This window comes from Helianthus annuus, chromosome 17, assembly GCF_002127325.2.
Source record: "Helianthus annuus cultivar XRQ/B chromosome 17, HanXRQr2.0-SUNRISE, whole genome shotgun sequence".
NCBI classification, from domain to species: Eukaryota; Viridiplantae; Streptophyta; class Magnoliopsida; order Asterales; family Asteraceae; genus Helianthus; species Helianthus annuus.
Window position 1 is genome coordinate 15,251,749 of NC_035449.2, and position 5,819 is coordinate 15,257,567.

General features: G+C 34.7%; 1 pseudogene; it reads right to left on the minus strand.

Moving 5' to 3' along the window:
* Window positions 1–304: 304 nt before the first annotated feature.
* Window positions 305–1,069, minus strand: LOC110921998 (annotated as a pseudogene).
* Between the last annotated feature and the right edge of the window lie 4,750 nt (window positions 1,070–5,819).

Sequence of the window (5,819 nt, forward strand, 5' to 3'; positions counted from 1 at the left end):
GGTTCATCCCACAAAACTAGAGGGTATGGAGGATGGTCCTAGATGATTCTACCCCACCACTTTTTATGTTTTTTATTTTTTTAATTCATCTACTTTTTTAATGGCCACAAAGGTTAACAAGAAGACTATAGAAGGCTTATAAATTTAACTGATACAAAGAATTGAACGCATTTCATTGCCCTACGAATTTATAGCATTCATCGAATCAACTTTCAACCATACATGACACACTTTTGACCCATTCACTTCTGAGTGAAACCATTCGGGTTATTGTTATCACATGGATGAAAAAAAGAAACTTTAATGACAAAATGCGAAAGGCCAAAATCAACGACTCAAAAGAAACTTTAGCATCTGGGCACGTTTTGTAAACCTTGATATAACAGGCTCTGTTATATCTAGATCTTCTGGTTCAAAATCAATTACTCAAAAGAACGAAATTATAAAAATAATATAAAATTTTGTAAATATAAAGAACTGAAAACAGGTGCTGGTCAAAAGAAACGATGGTGGTTGATCAAACTTGATCCACGGGGTTCAATTGTTCATCCCTGTTGCGTTCTTCACTGCCTCGGTTGCTACTTGTGCCTTTTCCTTAATCTGCTAGCCAGCCTGCAAATAAATTCAATCTCAATAAAGAAACTATATAAAAATAATTATAATAATCAGTATAAAAATCATAAAGCGATTAAAAAAAATGGACCTGCTGCATCGACTCTTGGGCGGACTGTGCAGCATTGCTGGCTTGCTCCATCAGCTGACTGGTCTTTTCCTGACAGCAAAAGATTCTTAACATCAGTGACGGATTCAGTAAATAATTCCACCATATGCGCAAAATAATTACCGTAATATGAATTAAATTTAAAAAGCGTGTAAATTTATTAAAAATGATAAATAAATACATCCTACAATGCGTACATATATGAGGTTATGAGAAAGAAAGATAATAAAAGTAACCTGAGCTTCGGCCTTAGCCTGGGCAGTTGCCTGTTCTGGTTCACTCTGAGAGTTGTTCATCCTGATCACAAAACTATAGTCATCAAAAGCTATATGTGATACATTCGAAGATAAACTATAGTCATCAAAAGCAACAATATATTCAAATTTAACAATCACCGTGATCACATGAACTTTTTGGCGAATTTATTGGTTCGGTTAAGAACTTAGAACCATCTGCAAAGGATGCAGGTTATTTACGAGTCAAGTTCGGACCGAGTACGGGTCAACCCGACAAGCTTTTCCATTCTCTGCAATTTGCACATTTTACATATATCTGTGAGTGTGTGTTGTGAGGGCATTTGAGAGGGGCCTGAACCCAACAAAAAAAAACTCACAACGAAACGCAGGGACGAACCTGATCAACGAAACGCAGGTTTGAGTTCAAGGCTTCAGGGGCCAAGAAACCGAAAACTCACAACGAAACGCAGGTTCGAGTTCAAGGCTTCAGGGACGAATTGGGACGATGTTTCTGACATGTTCAGACCTGTTTCTGACGAATCGGGATGATGTTTTAGGGGTATCCTTTATATAAAATCGAAAAAAAACAAAAAATTAACACTGCGAACACGACTTTGAGCCGTAGCCTGTGCTATGGCTGGGTATAAGCTGTCTCCGCCCCTGCTAAAGGTACTAGAAAAAAACATTTAAACTTCTAAAAAAGAGCCAATACTATCAGATTCAAACTATCAGATTTATAAAAAAGTGCCAATACTATCAGATTCAAACTAAAAAAGAGCCAATACCATCATAACTCAAACTTGCTGACAATCAGGTAAGAGTATCATTTTCAGATTCATAATTTTTGGTGTGAACGATTCAAATAAACTTTGTTCTAACGAAAGACTATAACTTTCAGATGCCGTATATGATGGAGACTGATGCCATAGCTAGGTACTACGGACCGGAGAAGAAGCAGGTGGTCAAGATCACATGTAACAACAAGATAACCAGGTCGTTTGTCACATATCGTTGTGTGAAATAAAGTAATTGAAATCAGTTAGTAATTTATATAAAATCTCACATTTTATTTCATGCCTTTATGAATATCTTTAATAACAACTTTTTTTGGAATGACCAAACAAAGTGAGAAATCTAACCATAACTAATGACGTTGAACCAGATACGATATTGCTCCACTAATCGGACCTGTCAGACCTGTTCCAAATTGTTTCATGCTATCCCTAGTTTAGTGATCAATATCATACTAAATCAAGATTTTATAAAAAAATAAAATCATTCTAAAGCATCCATCTGAGCATACAATCTCATTGTCCATACAAAACAGATGCATATCTCATTGATTAACTAATATTAGCAACAGAGTAGACTTGTTTTTACATTATTCCACTTCAATTAATTTCTTCAAACAAAACAAATGTGTATCAGTTATAAAGTTATGGACCGAAAACAATTACACAACTAAATCAAGAATCAATGAAACAGAGGTAATACATTCAGCAAAATCTAAACACATTTTACATCAAATAAAACATCGAATCAACAATTTTAAACCTAACAAATCATGAAAAAACGAAGGAAATCACGAATTGTAATCGATTACACAACTGAATCTAGAATCAACGAAACGTAAGTGAGAAATTTGTTGAATCAGTGTGAGAAATGAGAGGACTTACGATGGTGGTTGTTGCGAGCGGTCGTGGTGGCTGCGAACGGTGGTGATGGCTACAATTGGGGTCTCCGGTGAAACGATGATTGCGGTGGACTGGAGGTCGACGGAGGTGGGACGGAGATGAGGTTGGAGATCGACGGAGGTGCACTGCAATAGGGATGAAGATGATGGAAGTGAGTTGAAGATGTAAAAGAATTGGGAAAGGTAACAAGAGATTGGATCTTTGTTTTGTCTTCTAGTGGGTCGTCGAGGACGTCTGGTTGTTGCCGTTTGGGACGACGACGGGGTGGGGGGAAACGGAGGGCGGGGCGGCGACGGAGGAGGACGGGGCAGGGATGAAGCCCATACCCTCTAGCCTAATTATTGAGACTCTTAACTCTTCATATGGTGAAACTCTTGAGTAGGGTTTTATTGATAACATTGATGAGTTTTAATGATAACATTTAATGCTTTAATTTGGTCATGTTTTGTATATATAAAATGACTTAAATTTTCTAACACGTGTGTTAGAAAATGTGTATCACGAATACGAGATTAGAGATTGTCCATAATGAACAGAAATGTTTTATGTAAACATTTAATTGCCTATGTGTACATTAAAAATGATGAGAAATGGTTTATTTTATAAACTATATCTTTGGAAAACGTTTTATGTAAACGTTCGATTCTATAATGTGCTTGTTATAACATTTTTTTTCTAACCTGCGTGTTAGAAAATGTTTAGTACATGTGTAGTAAGACTAAACAATATAAAACCAATTGATATTTTGGGTTTGATCAATGTTTTCATAACCCTAATTGATATTATTAATATTGTATGTTGCAAAACTAAGAAACTGTTTTAAATTATTTTTAAAACAAAGTTTTGCATAACATTGATAATTCAAATGGTTCGCTACTCTTGCTAGAAGAAGCATATGGTGAACAAAGTAACAGTCTGGTGGATGTTATTTGGTGAAAAACAACTTGGTGTTGTTGTGAACAAATTTAATTGTTCAAGTTTACTACTTAATGTAGTATTTGTAACAACTTGGTGTTGTTTTGAGCATAATTGTCCAAGTTTAAAGTTTCAAGATGAAATGGAGAACTTGTACTTACAAGTGCATGGAGTTTTATTGAGAGAGTACCTCAAGATATGCCATGGGACGATATTGTTGAGAAGATTTCGGTTAGATTATAAAGTGTTGAAGATAAAAGCACTTTGCTATTTGATGTCTACATATTGTCTATGCTTCCGTTTAAATTTCAAAAGTGATTGGCACTTATGATTTAGTTTACAATGTATTTTATTGTTTTGTGTTCAATATCTTCAGATAACACATGCAATTTTTTTACAAAGAAATAAATCACTAATGGTTGGTTGTGACGTATAAATTATTTTTGTGGAAAATAATTATAATGTTGGTTATACATTGTTTAAAAGAATATGGTTTTAAACGGATAGTATATGAAAATACTTGGACATAAACAACTTGAGAGTTGTTACATTGACTAAAAGTCAAAGACGAAGCATCAAATGTATAACCACATCATGAGTGAGTATGAAAGAACGTAGTGAGTGTAGTGAGATGAAATACACTAACGACATTCATGTCGACATACTTCATTAGAAGTCATTGGAAAATTCACAAGTGTGAATTCTAACATATGAAAGTAAAAGTACTATATGTTATTGTATACATTTAATAAATCTTGCGAGATTTATAAGTAGATGCGTCTACTACTTGATTATTGTTAGATCTATATGGAGATTTACCTTCATTTGGGAGAGCATCCTAAATATACATATCTCCTAATGAATAACAATAGATGTGTGCAAATCACCTATGGCAAAATTACAAATGTCATGCTGTTGAGTGTCGATCTAGTTGACTCTATCTCACACATAAGAGTGATTGTAGACGAGAAACATTCATCTTGTTGGTGATGAATGTGTTCACCAAGTGACATGGATTAAGACTTATGTTTAAGTACTTATGAGTCAATGGTAGATTGTTGGAGATCAAAGGTAAACAAGTTATGTTCCTTAAATGAATAATGAAATTTAGCTATGTGCTATATACAATAATTTGTGAGACCTTCCTAAATATTGATGTTTTAGGATTATGAATAAGTCTCATTATTTTGTCTTAACAAGGGATGAATGTTGCAAAGTGATATTATGATATCCTTAGGGCTGTGAAGAATCAGAATGATGCATCTTCTGTTCACATGCTAAAGTATTGTAGTCTAAAGCATGCTAGACTAGTACTTGGTTAATTATGGGTCTTGACGGAGACTAATTAACTCTGAACATTCAAATGTGTATGAACTCAAAAAGAATTTGTGTATAGACAAAGTTGAGGGAGAATTTTCATTCATTATAAGGAAAAGACATGTAACTTTTTAAGAGTTTGTTCGAAAAGCTAATGAGGAGAACTCATTGTCTAAGCTTATTATAGATGTTAAATTAGAATTATTCTAAGTTGGTGACAAACTTATGACTATGGCATGTGTTGCTTTGGTCAGCTCGGAAGCTTATGTAAGCTAATGCAATATGAGTTGAATTCACTGATACAATGAGGTTGATCTTGTTCAATCATATGTGTATAAATGTCGCCATAAGTGGTGTTACGGAAATGTTGATCAAATGGCAAGAAATATGGGGGAGGATCCATTTAAGAAACAACCCTATAAGGGTATGTAGAAATGGTTCTCATTAACCCATCTAGATGTTATCCAATAACACTTAAATGTGGGGGTGTCTTGCAATTCTTTTTGGCAATAAGGATTTTGTAATCCAATCTAACATTGCAAATAGACGACTAAGTGGAGGACACAAAGGTCGTAGTGCATAATGGAGATGTGTTTGCCTTAAATGATACACGTATCTTACGAAGACATATGTTATAACCAGATTCAGATGGCCACTGAGGTTATAGTCTTAGAAGTTAACAATAGGCAAAATTAACTTACGAGTTAAGAAAAAATCATGACAACTGATCTCAAATACGCAAAGTTATTTGTTAATGTTGTGGATCCAACAATCTGAGGGTTTATTAGAGATCAAGTTGTGGAATGAGACTGAATCCCATGAAAAGGGTGTGTGAAGGAAACCTAACTTAGTTGACTGGAGATCCCAAGATCTAAGTTCAATAGGACAACTAACTCATATGCCTAAGGGTGGTCACTGTGGGGGCATAAATGATAT